This window comes from Micromys minutus (assembly GCF_963924665.1).
Source record: "Micromys minutus genome assembly, chromosome: 14".
NCBI lineage: Eukaryota > Metazoa > Chordata > Mammalia > Rodentia > Muridae > Micromys > Micromys minutus.
In genome coordinates this window covers 14936441-14958943 of record NC_137983.1, presented here as the reverse complement: position 1 = coordinate 14958943, position 22503 = coordinate 14936441, and the positions used below count along the sequence as shown (strand labels likewise).

Sequence of the window (22503 nt, the reverse complement as noted above, 5' to 3'; positions counted from 1 at the left end):
GTGCAGAATGGCTTTAGACTCTGCATATATACACCCAAAATCAACAGGAAACTGTTTCTAGTACGTTTCTATAGTAATGAGAATTGACAAACAAAACACTTAATTGGAAACTTATTTACTAAATTTTTTGACTAGAAAGCTGAAAACATTTTTAATTTCTAAATTTATTAACTAGCCAAGTGACTATACAAGAGAGATAAAAAACGTATCATTTTTATAGCATGCTCCCTGTATCTGTAAAAAATAGAAGAAATTTAAAAAGGGAAAAGAGGAAGGCAGAAAGAGTGGAGGGAGAGGAGGAGAAAGGGAAAGAGGGAGAGAGGGAAGGAAGGAGAGAGGGGAGGAGGGACAGAGGAAAGGAAAGAGAGAGGGTAGGAGGGAGAGAGGGAAGGAGGGAGAGAGGGAGGGAGGGACAGAGGGGAGGAGGGAGGGAGGGAGGGAGAGAGGAAAGGAGAGAGGGTAGGAGGGAGAGAGGGAAGGAGGGAGAGAGGGAAGGAGGGAGAGAAGGAGGGAGGGAGAGAGGGAAAGAGGGAGAGAGGGAAGGAGGGAGAGAAGGAGGGAGGGAGAGAGGGAAGGAGGGAGAGAGGGAGGGGGAAATTAAAGAATCATGAATGCTATGACCCAGATAGCCAAGGTATGAGTCATCTTCTGATTCCAGTGTGGTTGGAGTTTAACACAGAGGTTGTCATTTTCATGTCTCATCCTTGAATAATTCCTCCTCAGTGATAAGGAAGCTTCTCCAAGTGGTTATTTAAACTTGAGGGTTCAAACACTGTTCACCAACAAATACTACAGAATCACAGACATCTTAGGAAATATCCCTGTAGTTAAGCCCAGTTTTTCACAATATAAAATTCCAAGCATAAGAGCACTACTGTTTACCAAATACCTCCTCTGTGCTATTTTAGATCTGTGGTGTTGCTATGCAACCAGGTGATTTGCGTATAGCTAGTTTCATTTTTTAAGTAATGAACCCAAGGCCTACTTAACTTCTCAAAATCATGGCACTGTCTGAATACAAAACATAAATTCTGAAACATCCAGCTGAACTACCCACTAAAAAGAATTTCTTAAAATTGGCAATAGGAGAAACTGACAACAGCAAAGCCAAGCCGGTTTCCTGGTGTTTCAGGACAGAGATGTCACAATATAATCTCTGTAACAGCATTCAGAGAGACTCCATGGGTGTATATGGGCAAAGCTATTATGAAGAACTGTATTTCTCTACATTGTCTATGTATTGCCCGTTTGAGGTCATAAATATAGTGTGCCGAATTAATTATACACACATATATACATCGAAACTCCATAGTCATAACTATAACACCAAAGAAATTCATAAACAGGAAGCTTTAAGTATTGTATACACAGTATTAATTTAACAAGTGATGAATTTCTGAAATAAAATCATAACTATTGATATGAAACGTAATGATATTCCAAACTGAAGACTTGTTGTTTAATTTGAATTTCACTTTTTATATTGACTGTTACTGAAATATTAAACCCTTCTCCCCTTTATACTCTCATTTGCCTTAGAAAATAATTGCCTATGCATCTGAGTCAAGGATACCTACACAAATCTACCTCATACAAAGCTGCCCTCCCACTGTGTACTGCCTGGTGCTGCTTTGTCAAGCTCTTTTCACACTAGAAGTCATCTGACATTTACTTCTCAGTAAGTACTCTTATTGTGACTTCTAAGATAAGAATAGTAAGGGATGGATTTTTTGTTTGTTTGTTTGATTTTCGATACCTCTTCAGGTTACTATGGATGCTAACAATGGATAAAGACTGTGATACAAAAGTTTCATTATCCTACCTCCATTAAAGAATCTTCTTCACATAACAAGTGGCCAACAACCATGCCAATAGGACTCTCTCTCTCTCTCTCTCTCTCTCTCTCTCTCTCTCTCTCTCTCTCTCTCTCTCTCTCTTAATTTTGACCAAATGGCACAATGAATAAATAGATAGAATTAATTAAATTGAAGCCAAACTCAGCAGCATCAGTTACTACCTAAGGGTGTTAGTAGAGCCCAGAAAAAGGGTGCTATGATTACAGGACCACTTGACCCTACAGCTACCAGGCATCCTCAATTTATGGCATCCTTACTTAATGGGATTCTGGTAAATCCTAATTATTATTTTACGAAAGTAAACTTTGGTTGCCCTTCTGACTAATTCAGAAATTAATAATGGGAAGAATGATGCCAGATGCTATGATATGGGAAATATAGAATTTAATATCTAGCTGTTAATAAAATTAACAGTGCAGATAAGGAGCTAATAAGTTTTGGGGAAAATGTAGTAAAAACCAAATGGATATGTTTTTATCTTTTCCAGTGACAGCACTAGCAAAGAAAACTAATAGGGAAATTGGTACCAAAGAGCAGACCATAGCTCTGACGAACCTGACCATGTGGTTTGAGGGAATACTGTGGGAGTGTTTGGAAGTTGAGGATAAAAAAGCCATCAAGCACACAAAACTTAACTGGATCTTTTTTGGGATCTTGGAAGATAAGAGTATTGAGAACGATACAGATGATAGAGGCCTGGCACATAAAGTTTAAGAGGGTTCCTACCTCCTCCAGGTTCCTGCCTTGAGTTTCTTCCCTGACCTCCTTCAATAAAGAACTAATGTATAATATGAAATAAAAACTTACCTGTCCCCAACAACTTTTCACATAGTGTTTATGACCATCTGTTCTCTGTCCTTTCTGTGATCTCTAGCGCCAAAAACCTAACCCTCCCACCATTCCATTCCTCACCCCTACTTACACACACGAACACACACACACACACACACACATACACACACACACACTGCTTTTGTCTCTTCTCACCAGCTACTGACTGATGGCATCTTTATTTGTAGACCAGAATTAAGACACTGGGGGCAGGTCTTTCGGTGTCTTACTACAGACGACAGATCTTGGAGGCCAGCATTTAGCATTACAATAATCAGTAAAAGACAAAACCTCAACACCCAAATATTTTAGTATAGTTCATAGAAATTTATAATTTAACAATGAAAAATTTAAAAAACAGTGATTTGGCATAAGTCTCATACAGGTGGGGGCTTAAGAGACTGCACAGCCGGTAAGAACACTTGCTAATTGATTTTGATACAATGTTGTAACATAGCAACAGTAGTTAACAGACAAGATAATACAACATGTATCATAAAGGAGGGAGCAGAATGCAGATGAGTTTGCAGCTGGCTTGTCTCAAATTCAAGTCAACTACTGTCTTCTGCTAAGCAGGGTAGGTTCAGAAACTGTTGGGGCATAGGGATGGCCTACACACTTCCAAGATTTTGATAGAGAAAGTACATGCAATATTTCCTTACTTTTATTCAGAAGATGGAGAATTGAGGATGAGAGTTATAGAGCCTGGACTTCCTGGGTCACCTGTGGAGAAACAGAACCACAGAAATGCATACATACATAGGAAGATTCATAAAGAAATATTCACCAAATGCTAATGTGACCTTATGGTGAAAAGTATTAGTTGTACTTTTTCTTTTAGCAGATAAACCCATATTGTTAAACAGTAAGTTTATACTACTTCTATAATGGGAAAATCATAAATATATTGTATTTTGAAATATTTAAACAAAAAAACTATTAACTCATTAAAGGGTTCATAAATACACCAAACTTATCAAGTTTCAACACAGTCTGGACAATATAATGAGATCCTGACTCACCACATGCACACACACACATTTTTAAGATACAAAGTTTGGCTCATGTCAATAAAACCTAGGGAATTTATAATGATTAAAAATGGTTTAGTAGGTAGGATAGCTGCAGGGATGAGGTACTTGAAGATTTAGTCTCTTAAAGATTTGTTACTTTGTATTATCTGTTGAACTATCAGTCTTTCAAAGTCTCATATCAATAGCTGAGGTTAACACTCAGAAAATGCAATATTTGAGGTACTATTCAAGCTACCAAATTTCTACTAGCGTATTTAATAGCCAGAGGGATCATAGTAAATTAGATCTATTTTCTTTCCTAGTTTACACATTAGAAAGTTGAGAAAATTTACATAGAATAAATAATAGCATAAGAGCTAAGATTAAAGCAAATCAGTTCCATAAATCATATTCTTAATTGTACAATAATGCATTAGTCAGAACTGAGTAACTTAAAGAACCCTAGTGACAATGGATGGAAGAAACTAAAGAAACTGCATGTGTTCTCAACTCCAGCCAACTCAAGCACTTCCTGGAAAGTCCATCATTTCATATGCACGTGAGTCCTTAACTGGAACAAATCACTGTATCTTCATGGGAAGAAAAAGTGAGTGCTCCCCTCATTCGTAACAACTCGATCCACATGTCTTCTGTTGACTGTTGTTGTTCCATACTATACATACACATGCACACAGAGAAGAGTGTGTGTGTGTGTGTGTGTGGGTGGGTGTGAGAGAGAGAGAGAGAGAGAGAGAGAAAGAGAGAGAGAGAGGGAGGGAGGGAGGGAGGGAGCCTGAGAGACAGTAGTCAGATCTCTATCTATGTTAACATTGTTACTGAGCCTGTCCATTAAGCTCTCTTTAAATAGGAACTATATGTTTACAAGCAAAACCAGGAGCTCAGAGTTTTCTTTATCAGGTCCTCCTTGGCATTTCCTACATAGCAGGCATCTTAAATGAAAGATTCCTAAACAGGGAGTCTTTTTTTTTTTTTCAAACTGGCCCATTAAGTAATTGACCTCTACTCAATAAATACATTTTTTTTCTTTTTCAGTTTCTGAATCAGAACTCTTGGAAGCATTTTTAATTTCTCTTTTTTTCATCAATTGGTTTCGTCAATAAATATCTATAATCTGCAGTTTCTTGTTACCATTCTATCCACCACTGGTATGATATCTCCTAATGTCTACACTCTGGTTCTAGATAGCTTTCTACTGCTTTCTATAACCCTGAATGTGTTTCTCCTTACCACACCTCCTCCTCTAATATAAATACACATTTGACTCATAAGATCCAACAAAAAAAATCCTAGTAGATATAAAATTAGATCATATCACTCCTTTACTTAAAATCATCCTATAGTTTCCTGTCTTCATTGAGGTTTTATTGTTAGAAGTGACACCATGACTACAGTAATTCTTATAAAGTCAAACATCTAATTTGGTCTGGCTTACAGTTACAGAGGTGTAATCAATTATTATCATGTCAGGAAGTATAGATGCTCAAGGCAGACAAGACATCGAGATTGAGATGTAGCATGGAGATCTACATCTGGATTGGAAATCAACAGGAAGAGAGAGTGACACTGATCTTTGCTTGAGCTTCTGAAACCTCAAAGACCAACCCCAGTGATACACTTCCTCCAACAAGGCCACGCCTACTCCAGCAAGGCCACACCTCCTACTAGTGTTCTTCCCTATGGACTTATAAAGACCATTTTCAGTCAAACTACCACACCTTCCTATCTCAGGAAAAATATAAATTAAAACCTTTGTCAGCACCTTCAAGGACTGGCTCTGTGACCTTTCGCACTTTACGTCCTGTTGTATTAATTATTTATCTTATATTCTGACTAAACACATGAGTAGAAGTAACTTAAGGTGAAAAGGGGTTGGTTTGTCTTATCCTTGGAGGGGATACAGTCTATCATGGTAGGAAAGGCAGAAGGAACATGGTAAGAAAGGTCAAATTGTAACTATAGACACACAGCAGAGGAAAGTGAATGCTTTCTCCTACTTATTCAGTTAGGATAACACCCAGTGGATAGTGTTGCTGTAATTTCTATTCCTGGTGGTCAGTTTGACTATTTCTGTAATGAACTACAATCCAGAACTGGTGGGTTCGCCTGTGATCCAGATCTTGGGGCTGGAAGACACAGGTTTCTGACCTGGATCTTGGGGCATAGTAGCTATGAAAAGCTTAGGTCCAGACAAAATAGTATACAGCTTTAATCCCAGGAGACTGAGGTAAGGAGATCTCTGAGTTCAAGGTCAGCCTGGGACAAAACAACTACCAAATCCAGGCCTGGTGGTACACATTTTTAATCTGGACCACACCTGCTGGAGACCTACATACAGACATTGGAAGGAGGATTCACTTGTATTTATTTGCCAGCACATCTGTTGGAATCTGTTTCTATGGATGACCAGCTGAAACGACTAGTCTCATGGGACTGAGTAACTACTAGATTCTTGGACTTTCCATCCACATCTGGCCATTGTTGAGTTATTTGGACTACAGACTGTAAGTCATAACAAAGCCCCTTAATATAGAGAGACATGCCATAAGCTCTGTGACTCTAGAGAACACTGACTGATAAAAATGCCCATACTCGAGATGAGTATACCTTCTTCAGTCAAGCCTTTCTCAGTTAAGTCAATATATTCCTAGTGTATCTATGGTAATCTAAATTGAGGAACATTGACAACAAAATCTAACCATAAGAACTCCACTGTTTTTCAATCTGACACCCAACATATGGCATACAAACATAGCAGCCCAGCCTTGGTTTACAGACCTCATTTTTATATCAAAATGCAAACTATATTTAAATTATCTCTAAATATTTCCAGTTTTTAACAGTCTCATCTCTGTTCAAAAGCCCGAAGTTCAAAGTTTCTTCTGCTATGTGAGACAAACTCTTAAGTGTGAGTCCTATAAAATCCAAAAACAAGTTACATACCTCAAATATTCAGTATCATAGGAAACATTCCCATTCTTAATGGGAAGAATGGTGATATACAGAAAGAGAAAATCAAAACATGACCAAATTTCAATGCGCAAATATCAAATCAAGTAGTTCCATGTTGTGCCTATTATCTGAGCTCCTAGGGGCATAGTACACCATTCTTCTGTCACTGCACATAGACTCTGTTAGCCAGATCTCATTCATGAATTAATTCATGTTTTCTTAGTAGACATCCAGAAAGATTGTCCCCCACAAAATCTTAACAATATTAAGCTTCATTTTCACAACTTTATTCAGTGTCTTCTGAGCCTCTTTTCAGAGACTCCAAGACTTCTACATATGTATGGGCCTTAGAAGTTTTCTGAAACCTAATTGATTCTCTGGTTCTCACATCTTTCAGGATTACAACACCTGCAATCAAAAATATATGCTGCCAGGTTGTGTTACCAACTCAAGATGTAGCCCCATCCCCCTCCCCCCAGACCATAGTTGTAGTAGCCTTGGTGTATTTTTTAAGTCTGATCCTAGGGGAACCCTTAGAAATAGTAAACATGTGAGGAATTTATTGGCTGAACATAGTAAGCAAAAAAGAGCTTTGCTAGATGAAAACTTTAAAACAAAACAAAATAGTTTAATATCATTGCAAGAGAACTTCTGAATCATATGATGTTTCAAACCCCTCTAGCCCATTTCCATCATGTTAACTATGACCTTTTCATACCCAGACACCCAGCAAAAACAAAGGGAAAAAGGAAGAAAGAAAGAAAGAAAGAAAGAAAGAAAGAGAGAGAGAAAAAAAGGAAGGAAGGAAGGAAGGAAGGAAGGAAGGAAGGAAGGAAGGAAGGAAGGAAGGAAGGAAGAATCACGAGGAAAGTTTGGTGGCTCATTCTTGTTAAAAGATGACGTCCCTGGTTTTGGTACCAATGTTAGAAAAAGGATGAAGGGGCAAGAGGCCTGGAGGTGAGGGTGATACTTCTGGGGGATCCATGTTGGGAATCCCCCCCAGGGACCAGCCACGTGATGGTATAGTGCAGGATGGAGTTTATTCAGGTCATGGGGGAGTTAAGAGGATAGGAGAGGCATAAAGAGATAGAGAAGAGAGGAATAGAGAAGTAGAGGAGTAGAGACTAGCCATAAGCACATGGAGAGAGAGAGAGGGTGGAAGGGAAGGAGAAGAGGAAGAGCAGGATGAGGAGAGCAAGAGAGAGAGAGCAAGAGAGAGAGCAAGAGAGAGAGGAGGGGGCAAGCAGCCCCTTTTATAGTGTCAGGTCACTGGAGCAAAGCATACCTGGCTATTGCCAGGTAACTAAAGGGCGGTGTTTACAGAATCTCAACAATGCTTGTAACTCTCAAACTTGGAGGGTCACTATCAGTTTAAGGTCAGCTAAATTTTAATATTTTTAAATTTAATAAGTTTTATAGAATAGGAAAGAATCCAAGGGTCCATAGTGAGAACTTATCTCTAAAATATGCAGAATTGGAGTAATGTAGGAAGAGGAAAAGAAAGAAAAAAAAGAGAAGGCAGAGAAAAAGAGAATGAATTATTGATACTTAAGACAAAAGTTGAATGTGGCACTAACCATCAACAATGCCATTCTTCTACCCTTGAATATAACATCTGGCCTTCATGGTAGGTATTACTAATGATACAGGCTTTCTGAATCAGATATTACCTTGTCAGTTGCCATCTTCCCTGGTCTATGGAGAGCAATCCTCAGTGGTATTATTAAAAGAGACTTATTAAGAAGACTTAAGAAGAGACTCTTGCTCTCTTCTCTTGTTCTCTCTCCTCCCCCATGCCCTTCTCCTCTATCTCTCCACATGCTCATGGCCAGCTCTACTTCTCTACCTCTCTTCTCATCTTCTCTTTCTCTGACCATACTGTCCTCTTAACTCCCCTCCCCTTGTCCTAAATAAACTCTATTCTATACTGACACACACACACACACACACACACACACACACACACACACAGAGAGAGAGAGAGAGAGAGAGAGAGAGAGAGAGAGAGAGAGAGAGAGAGAGACTCATCAGAGCACCAAGCCTAAACAGGTCCAACATGTGTCATATGCTTATGTATTGCCTCATGTTTCCTTCCCATATAACATCTCCATAAATATTCCTGTCCCAAATAATTTCATCTCACTGTGTGCATATAATTCTTACCCCATCTTAAGATCTAGTTAGAATAACAGGTTTCCTATGCTTACTTCACAGTTGGATTTGCAAAACAAGTAGAAAACATCAAAGTAAATGCCTGGGTGAGTAATAAACCCTTTTGATGAATCGTTAACAACAAAACTATTCTTACAAACTGACCCATAAACATTTCTGTAGTGGATTGTTATAATTGCATATTGCCTTGACATCCATCCTGATGATAAATTAGAATTTCTCATACCAGAAGCAGAGCATAGTCACCTTTGACACAGTTCTCAGTTCTCTGCCTCCTCCCAATCTCACAATGCAGTTGGTCCAGATAAATATCTTGTATAACTGCTCCTGCTGAACACCTCCCTGTGGGTCAGCTGGATGCAATTTCCTTTACTAATGCACTAAACCTCATGGCCAGCCCACACAGATTGCCTAAATATGTTTCAGTGATAATCTCAGTCACAGATTAGTCCATGAAATGCAGTCTGGCTCGCTCTAAATTCCTGACATACAAGTAAATGCTATCTGATGTTCTATGATAAATCTAAGCCCCCACCAGGATTCCTCAGTATCCCCTGTGGTTATATTTTTATATTTATGCTGGTTTGTATGTTTATCAGTACTGGACAGCAGATATCAGTTCCATTTGAGTCTCCTGCCCTTTACATATTTTTGCTAAATACCTCTACAAATCGTTCTCTGATAGTACTTGTGTGTAATAATGTTAGTTATTGAGAAGGACAGAGAAATGTACAGGATTCCCTAATGTACCAAACTTAATGTCACATTCATTTTTTGCCTTTTTTTAACCCTCCTTCAATAATTTCTTACTACCCCTGTTTCTCCAAAATCTATCCCTGTTATTCAACATTATGTCTGTTTTTGTTTTTTCCTGGTCTCCCTCATATGACTGGAATATTTCTAAGAGTCTAATCATTTCAATGCAGGGTATATTAGTTTCCTCCATTTACACTTTCCTATCATACTGAACAGTAGCTTTCCAAGCATTTCACAAAAACAGTTAACTGGAATGTGTACATGACTAAGTTTGTGCTTCCAAGAGACTTGAGTAGTTGTGGTATGTACAGCTGCCTAACACGAAATCTTTTCAATTCTGCACCAAAGGAGGAAAAGAGAAACAAGCAACATAAAAGTCTCCCTTTTGTTATAGCTACAAAAACAAACAAACAAACAAACAAACAAACAAACAGACTATTACAATTTTAAGATACTTGAAAGGAGAAAAATAAATATTAATTCCACATTGCTAAGTTTTAAATCACTCCACAATCACATAAGCTGAACAAGAAAGGTTTTTCTGGTTTTTTTGTTTTTGTTTGTAATGCAGAAGAGCAAATGAAGGAGAATGAACTTAAAACCATTCCAGAAATAAAAATCTCAAAGAGTTCTAGTAACAATTATGGTAACAGATTATTAGCCATTGATTCCAATAAGACCCCATTAATCTATATACATGTAAATAAATAAAACATTAGTGTATTAAGAAAATATGTTATTATTTCTAGTAGAATTCCAGATAATAAATGTGAATAGAATGGCCCGTGGAAGGCTGTGGAGGAGAAGGTATATGAAGAATGAACACTAGCAGGAAAGCTAGGCTATCAAAACAATCATTATCAAAGAGCATATGAATTCAGAGTCTGAAGCAGCAGCATAGAGCCTGCATGAGTCTACACCAGGTCCTCTGCTTATATCATGGCTTCCAATTTAGTGTTATTATGGGATGTCTGAGTATGCAAACAAATGGGTCTGTGATTCTTGTATCTTATTTGAGGCTCTTTTTCTTCTATTTGTCTTCTCCAACTTTGACAGGATAGATTTGGTTTTATCTTATTATGGTTTATTTTTTTATATTTTATTATTATCTCTTGGAAGCTTGTTTTATTTTAATGAGAGACACAAGGAAAGTAGATCTGAATGAGAAGGAAGGTGAAGAGGAAGTGGGCAAGGTAAAGGAAGAAAAAAACCATAATCAGGATATATTATATGAGAATCTATATTCAATAAAAATAAATAAATTAAAATTAAAATAAAAAAATCACCATCTTGGTTATGATAAAAATATATCTGAGCAAAATAATCAATATACACTTAAATGAGAAGATATACTTATAAGAAGAAAAGCATTTACATGTCCTCAACATACCTCTTTATGGAGAGATTATTAAATAATAATGAGAAAATAAAATGTTATTATAAAGAAAACTAGAAGTACCATCCGAGGGAAATGACTATAGCTAAAATCACCTGTGGGACAAGGCACTATCATGTGTATCTCTTCCTGTGCTGTGCTATGAATATAATCTTACATTTCCTTCCTATCTTAATTGCCTGATTTGAATTTTGTGAGAAAACAAATCGAAGAACTTTCTAGAAAAATTCCAGTATTCTTCAAAATGTCCCCATCTATAAGTAGAATGGTTGCAGAGTAAAAGAAACTTATTAGCCATGGCAGCTACACTCAGTTCTAACTATTAAATTTAGTTTTAGACCTGAAAAATAAAGCCTCAAGTATGATCATCATTATTTAGAAAGCTAGTAAAATTATATTATGGGCCCTGGATAACGCAAGGCAAGGATGGAATGTTTCTTTCATCTTTGTCATTTCATGGGTTATTCAAGACAATAGCTGTGCTCTGAAGAAGTGCACACTGATCATTTAAAGTCTTTGACTACTCTCAAAATATAAATACATGTTTATGAGAGGCACAGATGAGGTAGTAAAACAAAAAATGTCACCAAGTATTGGTGAGAGCAGTCATGTCACACAAATTGATACATTAAACCTGAAACTTCTCTGAATTTAAAATCAATCCAAAATTTTTCATAAATTCTTACCCTACTACATTGGGATAAAATTCCTGATTAGTTTCCCCATTTAAAAAATATAAATTTCTGAAGTTAAATAACTAGAAACAAAAATGTGTAAAGTTTTCCTACAGACACTTAAGAAACTTCCCTTATTAAAGAAACAAATTATAGTTGAGTAAGTCAATATTTTACTTTTAAGGCAACTTGGTTTATAAATATTCACTAATATAAAGACATCTTTAAATACTGTCCACTTTTGATACATTAATGTGTTCAAATATTGTCAAAAGACTTATAATCATGAAAAATACATTCAAACACATTTGAGTAGGTTTTTATCTGATAAAACACCTAATTTTACTGATATATCTACTATTATTGACATTGTGATCATTACTTTGTTAGCTTAAGGACTGAACACAGGGACCCCAATGAAAGAAGTAGAGAAAGGACTGAAAGAGCTGAAAGGGCTTACAACCTCATGGGAAAAACATTATCAACCAACCAAACCCTCCAAAACTCCCATGGACTAAAACACCAACCACTGAGCATACATAGAGAGACCCATGGCTCCAGTTGCATATGTAGTAGAGGATAGCATTGTCTGACATCAATGGGAGATGCCAGTAATTGGTCCAGTAAAGGTATGTTTTCCCAGTGTAGGGGAATGCCAAGGTGCTGAGGTGATAGGGTGGTTGGGAGAGGGAGCATCTTCATGGAAGCAAGTGGAGGGGGAGGGGGGAGAGGGAATGGGAGCAGGTGGGTGGATACAATAACATTTGAGATGTAAATACAAAGAATTGCCAAGATAATATTTTTTTAATTTATTACCTTAAAATAGAGGAATAATAATTATAAACTGAGCACATACTTATTATAAGATGTTACTAGGGAAATGACACGAATTTTTGTCTTCAAAAACTTCGGAGATCTGATTCTGTCCTCATTCATTTACAGACTATGTAGCAAAATAGAGAATGAATTTGTCTAACATCATACAGATTGTAATTACCAGAGAGGCATGTTTCTCTATTGGTTAACCAGATCAGGAGGATTAAATATTTTCCAAAATCTTATATGACATGCAACATATTAAGCATAATTAATAACTGAATGTATTTTGAGGATTTTTGTCAGAGTTCTCAGGAAAAGGCTATTGGCCATCATCAATTATTAGACATGCTTTCTTTTTTGGTTGACTTTTTTTTCTAAAAACTTTATTTTAAAAATAGAGATACATGTACAGATTTCCTAAAGCATTTTGGCATAAAACTATATAAATAAATTTAGTCACTACTTGATTTTTTTAAAGGTTTAATAGTATGCATTGAAATCTTCCTAGTTACAATAAGCATAAAGTACCTATAAAATAAAAATGTAACAGAAATAGTCAAAGTTTTCTTGGTGTGTAAAGATTAAACATAATGATTTTTAAACACCAAAAATTGCCACAAAGATATCTTCCCAGCTTTTGATTTATTAATGATTTAAGATCTAGGTGTACCACACTCTGAGAAGTGCTATACACTTGTTGTTATTGGTTTTTTTTTTTTTCAAAGAAAAACTGAGGCTTCTGCTTCTTGACCTTTCTTTTTTTGAGCTTCATGTGATCTGCGAGTTGTTTCTTGGGTATTCATATCTTTCTGGGGTTAGCATCCAATTTTCAGTGACTGCATATTATGACTGTTCTTTTGTGACTGAGTTACCTCACTCAGGATAATATTCCCTAGATCCATCCATTTTCCAACAATTTCATAAAGTCATTGTTCTGATAGCTGAGTAGTAATCCAGTGTGTAAATATACCACAACATTTGTACCCATTTATCTATTGAAGGACATCAGGGTTCTTTCCAGCTTCTGACTATTATAAATAGAGCTGCAATGAGATACATGAAAATAAGGCTGCTATATATGGTAGAGCATGTGTCCTTGTTGTATGTTGGAGCATCTTTGGGGTATATGCCCAGAAGTGGAATAACTGGTTCTTCAAGTAGTACTATGTGCAATGTTCTGAGGAACTGCCAGACTAATTTCTAGAGTGGTTGTACCGGCTTACAACCCCAACAGTAGAGAAGTTTTCCTCTTTCTCTGCTTCCTCCCCAGCATCTGCTGTCATTTGAATTTTTGATTTTAGCCATTCTGACTGGTGTGAGGTGGAATCTTAAAGTTGTTTTGATTTGCATGTTTCTCTGATGACAAGGGATGTCAAGGATTCCCTTAGGTGCTTCTCAGGCATTTGATATCCCTCAGTTGAGAATTCTTTGTTTAGCTCTGTACCCCATTTTTTAATAGGATTGTTTGATTTTCTGGAGTCTAACTTCTTGAGTTCTTTGTATATATTGAATATTAGACCTATATCAGGTGTGGGATTGGTAAAGATCTTTTCCCAATCTGTTGGCTGCCATTTTGTTTTATGACATGCTCAAATAATATAAATCTTTTATCTCATAGCATTGAAAAATATATAAATACTATATTACCTACTATACATATTCAAATTCTGCAAAGACCAATAGGCAATATTTACTTAGGCTCATTTATTCTGGTGAGATGTGTAATTTTTGTTAAATATATACATAAATGTCAGGCTCAACAGAAAAATAGACAGTAAATACATTATTAGTTGAGCTTCCCAATGAGAAAATTCATATAACAAGGAACAAAATCAAAGCAGTTGACAGTTTAGTTTCTCAAGTATTTTGAATACTAATTCCATTTTTTTGTCTCCATGGATTACTTATTTTAAAACATATAACATTTCTCAATGAATTTTGTTTCTTCTTGTTTTCTGTCCCAGAAAATATAGGCAAAGTGCCAAGCCAGAGAGATTCTGAAAACTATAAACACAACATATCATCACCATGCAGGCTTTAACACACAGCCATTTCAATGATTCATATATTACGCTGCCCACAGAACTAGAAAAGCATGCTTTTATGAAACAAAGTTTGACCAGAATCTAAGGTCTCATTTTAATAGAGTGATATTAGATTGCTCAGTTTTCTCCTCTCTGCCTTCTTCTCTCCTGCCAAGGACTCTGGCTTTAGACTTCAGCAGAGAGTTATGAGGAAAATGTTGCCTGCCTGGAGAAAAGCTCTTCTGATATTCCAGTGGCTTCTAGGCAATTCTAGATAAGAGCCCAAGTAAGAACACGCATATCTAGTTCATCATGGTCATCTGCAAAAACACCACAAACCTAGATGTGCTTTGAGAACATTTATCTTCTTTCACTTCTTTATTTGTGTGGATGTATGTGGGAGTGTGGCTATATAGTTTGTCTGCTTGGTGGGTGTGTGCTACAGTGTGCATACTTAGGAAAAAGAAGGGTGTTGGCTATCATGTTAATCTCTTGATCTGTTTTCTCCCTCTCGCCTCCCTCCCTCTGTTCTCTCCTCAGTCTTCTTGAGAGATCAGAGGCTCAAACTCTATCTTAAAGAACCTGACCTAAGGTTGAACTCTAGTTGACTAACAGGCAAGTATTTAGCACCAGTTACTAGGTTATTCCCCAACAAATCTTACCTCTAGATTACAAGGCTGCCTCAGACCCTTAGTATTTCTTAACAACTACCGATCAAGAGAAAAGCAGAAGTTAAGTTTATAGTTTGACTACCAGCACCAGCCAATTAGGTTAAAATCCATAATAGCTCCCCAATCAGATGTGTACCAGGCTAGATACACCCTTCTTGCCTCTATAAATGCTTGCCTAAAACTAGGCCCAGAGCTCTGCCTTCATGTCCTGCTCTGTCAAAGCAGGCAGAGGGCCCAAACTCAAATTTATAACAAAAAGGCCTTAATGTGATTGCATGAGAATTGGCTCCTTGCTGGTCTTTGGGACTCATGAATACTTTCGGACCCAACACCTCTTTGTTCCTTAAAATGGTGCTTCTCCCTGAACCGAAAGGTAGACTGATGGATAGTAAGCTTCAGCAATCCCTCTATCCTCCTTTGTCTTCCACAAAGCTGGAGTTATGTACATGGTGCTACAGATTTAACTTCAGGGCCTTATGCCTGTGTAGCAAACACTCTTACTGGGCCATTTCCCCAACCCAACAGCACTCATTCCTTTATGAATACTATATCTTGAATGTGCAAAATCTTCCAAAAGCTTATATGGATAAGATTCAGTCCCTAGCTAGGAACATTAGGCAGAGATAATTTGAGATATTAAGAGTAAGAAGCCTGCTTCTGCTACATTTTGTCACCACTGAAGAGACTACACCTTCCTGAGAACCAGGCCAGAAGCAGACGTATTATTTTGTAGCTACCAGGAGCCAGGACTCTGGAACACTGTTTGCTGCTGTGAATCTTCTGTACTGACAGGGCAGCCTCACAGTTGCTTCAGATCCATCACTGTTAGATACTTCCTGCAGCCCATCCTAGTAGTGTGGTAGCTCCTGGAAAGGAGTCACAGCCACTGTCAGCAGGAATCCTCACCCCACTCCTGTGGTTGTCCTCTCCATCATGCCAAAGAATAAAGGCAAAGGAGGCAAAAACAGGCACAGAGGTAAGAATGAGAACGAATCTGAGAAGAGAGAGTTGGTGTTTAAAGAGGATGAGCAGGAGTATGCTCAGGTGATCAAGATGCTGGGAAACGGACGGTTGGAAGCAATGTGTTTTGACTGCGTGAGGAGGCTGTGCCACATAAGAGGAAAGTTGAGAAAAAAGGTTTGGATAAATACCTCAGACATTATACTGATTGGTCTGCAAGACTATCAAGATAACAAAGCTGATGTAATCTTAAAGTATAATGCAGAGGAAGCAAGAAGTCTGAAGGCATAGGGAGAGCTCCCAGAACACGCTAAAATCAATGAAATGGACACATTTGGTCCTGGGGATGATGATGAAATCCAGTTTGATGATATTGGAGACGATGATGAAGACATTGACGATATCTAACCTGACCTAAGCATGTTACATTCCAAGTTCTCTGAAGATAGATAGCTCTACACATTTGGGATCTTGACCTTCAGCTGTTAAGTAAAGCTTCATTTGGCATGTGTATGACTTGTTAATGCAAATTGATGAATTTTATTTTTGAAGTATTACATTTCTTTGAAAACCAAAGATGTTGAGTTATCTTAAAGTGACATGTTGACACTTTGCGCTTACGGATATCACTGAACTCAGGGCACAGCAGTGTGCACTGTCCAGAGACTGCCTTTCCATTTGTGATGCTTCATTTCTGACCCAGGAGTGTTTTTGTCAGCAGGTGACCATTGTGGGCTGAAGTGAGTCCTAGTTCAGCACACACCTTTATACTACTCATCTAGCTGCATTTGAGACTTCTCATCTGACTTACAGATATGTAAGTCTGCATGTGGAGTCAAACAGAATATGGCTGTTTTTGTATTTGTGGAGCCATTTTATACTTCCATGTTCTATACATTCATTTTATTCTTCAGATTGTTGCCACCCATAAAAAGGTATCTTACAGTGCAGTTTTCAAATTTCATGGGTAGCAATTTTGAGTTTTAAAAATTAGTCATTGCAGAAATTACTTAGAGATAATCCATTATCTTGACTTTAGATATAATAGTTGACAATGCTTATATATAGTTTTACTTTTCTAAGGCATACACAAAATACAGAAAATGAAAATAAAAAGAGAAGTAAGTCTGTTCTGATACTCGCATAGAGAAATTTTCAAAGAAGGTAATTGTTTACACAAAATATTTTTTACTTTGCAAAGTCGGTTGTTTCTGTTAAGTCATTTCCCAAAAGTTAGCTGCTGTATTAAGGCTTTGGATAGTTAATTACCATGTATTGATTAAAGTTAGTTATATAATTGTACAAGCGAAGTTTTCCTTAAACTAAGCTTAGGTTAAAGGAGAAGGAGCCACAGCTTAATGAAAAGATGGTTCCTGTTTTCTAAATGGAGGAGTCTAGAAACAGAATAAAAATATGTTGGTATAAAAACATTTTTCTTTTTAATACATTCATTATATCTCTCTGGTATAAAACAAATAAATGACTGGATGATTTCTAGTATATCATGAGAGGCTTTTTTTTCTTTTTGTAAATTAGACTCTGGGATTTGAGATAAAACTTAACTATATTCCCATTTAAGTGATGCTGGTTATTAGGGTTCTGAAGTTTAACCCTTGCTGCTTAAGAAGTAAATATAAACTTTGTCAGTCCTCAGATGCCTTTTTAAAGAATTTCTCAGGTTTTATTCTAGAAACCTTCAAATGATGCCTGACCATGAAAACAAGTGTTCACCTTTAATTTTGTTTTCCAGTTAGCCCATGATAATTAATGTAGCTTAAGACAATTCTCCAGTCAGGAAGAAAGAAGGGCAAATAATTTCCTAATCACTGATTGGTGGATCTCTTCTAGATATTGATGTAGATCTTTGTAAAGGCTAATTTTATAAAATGAAACTAGACATAGTGCCAGATTAGAGGCAGATCCCATGGCCCCAGAAGGACAGTGTGTCTTTAGAAAGAGAACACATCACTGGACCTTTTTATTGCTCTACACAGTGTATCTGAATATATTGTTATTTAAGATTTATCCCATTGCTACTGTAAAATTTTAGTACAGAATGAAAGGTGGACCACAGGCCAGTTAGCTTGATGCATTCAGCAGCAAACAAGGGACTGTCCCAAGTTAGGAGGTGAGGACCAGTGTCTGAAGATGTCCTCTCAGTCCACAGCATGTACTCAACATATACACATCAGACATGCACAGAGTTACACTTGGATATAGTATCGTGTCTGTCATTGCAAACTATCAGAGGCAAACACTGAGGTATTTACAGTTCCTGTTTCCTGCTTACCAATATCTATATTTTCTCAAATTCTAGTTGAAGGAATGATTCTTATAACACGAGTGATTTACACTGTTTAAGTATATGTTGACAGAAATATTAGAATTAAAATGAATTGTAGTGAAAAAAAAAAAAAAAAAGAGTAAGAAGCCTGAGTTGGTGGAAGTAGATTCCCTTGACCGATCTGTCTTGGCCACTTCCTCTTTTGTGCTTTCTGGGTTTTGGCCACTCGAAAATAATTTTCTTATTTGTCTTAAGCCCAAGGGAACAGGACCATGCAATCACATACCAAAATCTCACATCATGATCCAAACCAAATCTTTGTCCCTTTTAAGTAGAATTTTTTCTCTGACTTTGTCACGGCAAGGGAAAACTAAATAACAAATTGAAAATTTACACCATTATATTTTATCAAAGAAAGGGGACAATTGAAACATTTTCATAAACCATGGAAAGATAACTTTAAATTTTATAACAGCAAAGTTTATAGTAAAAAAATCAAATCATTAATGATTCACTTTGAAAAGTTAATGTCTCCTTTACAAGTAAAAGTAGTGTCTTGGCACAGTGCATAGTAATGTCCTGTGTGTCCAACTCAATAAATAAAAAAAAAATGTGATTCTATTGTTATTTATTTTGGTGGAATCAAATGTCATCATCTCATTGAGAAAACACATTTAGTAAATTCTTATGAATTCAATGAGTCACATGTATGAAGTAAATCAGACATAAGGAACATGATCCCCACATTCTGCACAATAGACTGAATTAAGTATGCTGTGATATAATTAAATACCTCTTTGAAAAGAATATGCATAAACAATTATAAAAATGAAAGAATCTAGAGGTTTAAGGGCTGGCTTAGCAGTTAAAAGCTATTGCTCTGTAAGAAAAAGAGGCAGAGTTTGAATCCTAGAACCTATTTAGAAAACAAGCATAGTTCTGTGAATACCTACAGTTTCACTACTGAAAAAAAAGGAGGCCGGGGGGTTATCATAGGCACTTTCTGTATTCCAACATAATCCAAAACCTGAAGCTCCAGTTTCACCTAGAGAAGCTACCAGGAAGTAACAAGACAGAGAATAATAAAAGTGCATAATGAAAGCTCTCCTCAACATATAAGCATGGGCATCAAACACACACACACACACACACACACACACACACACACACACACACACCCTCACATCCATATAAATTTTAAAAGAAAGGAAAATCTACATAAGCAGGAGGCTCTGGCTGTGCACAGTGGGATGATATCAAAACTGAAAATACATAATAAGGTCTAGAGTGGTTACAGATTTGTTATAATGAAGGCTGATTGTCTGATGAGTGCCACACGATTACAGGAATGACCCAGACAAATGCAGGGACAGCAGTCACAAAACTTTTAAAGAAAAAGAATATTGCCTTATTTAGGGTTTAACTGCTGTGAACAGACACCTTGACCAAGGCAACTCTTATAAGGACAACATGTAACCGAGGCTGGATTAATGGTTCAGAGGTTCAGTCCCATTATCATAAAGGCAGGAGCATTGCAACATGCAAGCAGGCATGGTGCAGAAGCACAGAGCTCTACATCTGGATCTGAAGGCAGCTAGTGAAAGACTGATTTCCAGGGAACTAGAATGGGGGTCATAAAGCCCACACCCACTGTGACCTCAAACAGGTCCACATTTTCTAATAGTGCCACTCCCTGGGAAGAGCATATACAAACATTAACAAACACCATACATATTTTAGAAAACTTCAACATGTTTTTACATAGCTGAAGTACAAACAAGAGAGTAACACTTGGCCCATCATGAGTACTGCCACGCCACCAAAAACTATGTTTGTTTTTATCTCTCCTATATTAACCCTATTTATTAATAGAAAATAATAAATTTCAAATTTCAAATTAATTTGAAAATGAGGAAATACATATATACACATACACATATACATATATACATATTCATATATACATGTATACATCTATACATATACATGTATATATCTATACATATACATCTATACATCTATACACATATACATCTATATATACATCTATATATACATCTATATATATACACATATATACATACATACACATTAGAGTCTATTAGCAAAGAATCAGGTAGCTTTAGCAATATTATTTTTGACTTTTGACAATTTCATTCTTGAGTGTAAAGTTTGTACTCATATTTTCCTTTACCCATTTACTTTTCATATCTCTTCCACTCTTGCTAGACCCTTCTCCCAATTAGAGTCTTTTCATATATTTCTGTTTCTCTCTGGTCTTGTTCCAGGGTCATGCCTGCTATAGGTGCTTGGGTGAAATGATCATGCTATGCAGAGGACTTTCTTCACTGTCCATATTTTATGGTCTTCTTTTCTACCTCTTTATGATACTACCTGAGCCTGGGAGGGGCTGATATGGGTGTCCCATTTATGGATATGTTACTCAACACATATTTTTGGTTCTCTACCTAGGTATTGGTCTATGATTTGATTGTTCTGACTGCCAAAGCAAACTCCTCTGAACAGCTGAGAGCTACAGTGGTCTATGTTTAGGAAGCAGTTTAACTTCACTTTTCAAGACATCAGAAGTAGATTCCTCCATAGTGCATGTGACTGCAGATGTTCTTCCAAGTTTACAGTATTAGGTGTGTATTCTATTCATAGAAGGTATCTCAGATGGAGAAAGGTAGTGTGACTTTTTACTCCTATAACATTCATGCCACTATTGCACCAGTGGGAAGCTTTCACTTTGACAGTTTAGTATCAAGGCACTTGGGGTTTTCAGGGAAGTAAGTTTTTGATGACTTTCTCCCAGGCGACTATGTAGCACTTTGATGCCATGAATGCTAGTCAGCTGGGAGGAAGCTTACAGCTCATCACATGTCCAACTTGATTGTTATAGCTTATATTTGATCATATCTTCATACTACAATCCTGATACTACCAGTTTGTCTGTCATTGGTCTTAGGCAGCAAATAGTACGAGCCTCAATGTTCCTGGGATCAATGATGATCCTTCGTATGGTCCTTAAGAGTTTTCTTCATTTATTTTTCACAGTGAAAACTTCTAGATCTTGGTTTGGGTGCGTTATGCTGACTATATCTCTCCTAGATTCTGCAGGCAAAATTTTGATTTTTGTACTCTTGGCATGAATAAAGGTGGATTTATATTTCTTATCATTTCCTACTCTTGTGGGGTTGTTTTTCCTCTAAATACATTGATGGGCACTTGAGGATGTATTTAGACATTTTCTCTTGAACAATTGCTAAACTCCAGGAGGTGGGGGGGGGGCAAGTGTCAATGGGGTAGTTCTGTCAGTATAATGTCACCTGTCATGTCTGGGGCCTAAGGGGCAATGGACAACACATTATAAAACCAGGTGTGACCATGCACTTTTCTAATTTCAGCACTTATAAAGTATAAAAATGAAGGATTGAAGTTCAAGGTTATCCTCGGGTACATAGTAATCTCGCAGCTAGCTTGGGATATGTACTGCACGGTCTTAAGGAAATGAACTTAGAACATAGCTTCTAAAGCTGGAAAGTGCAATAGGTAGCACTGCTCATAAATACTCATCAGTGGTTTCTGGAAAATGTTCATTTTTATGCCTGTTATGAGTAGGAGCAGCTGTATTTTGCCCATCTCACTAATATTTGCCAACATTTAAAGGGCTTCAAAGAATCACACAATAAAATCAAAGTTACACTTTACACATTCCGAAAGTGTGGAGGGTCGACCACACATGTGAGATGGGCTGTAGTCTGTAGTCAACAAAATAGGGTGATTCATGAAGCAATCTAGATAAGGAAATATAAAAAATATGAAGTAGCAGCAATAAGAGGAGAGGAGGGAAAGTATTTGAGAGATAAGATTGGAAAACGTACAAACTCTTTAGCCAAAAACATGTTCTAAAAGAGAGCTGAGTGTAAGCTTTTCTGTGTACAGAAAGCTCAACAGAAATTTACACATTTCACAACAAATTAGAAAAATGGTGTTATTATTCTAATTTTCTGTATCATATTTTATTGAAAATGGATCTTTTAATGCAATATATTTTGGTTACAATTTCCTATTATT

General features: G+C 36.9%; 1 pseudogene across 1 annotated transcript; it reads left to right on the top strand.

Moving 5' to 3' along the window:
* The first annotated feature begins 16115 nt into the window (after positions 1–16115).
* LOC308429459 (eukaryotic translation initiation factor 1A-like) lies at positions 16116–16550 on the top strand (annotated as a pseudogene). Its single transcript has one exon. The product of its transcript is annotated as a eukaryotic translation initiation factor 1A-like (transcript).
* Positions 16551–22503: the final 5953 nt, after the last annotated feature.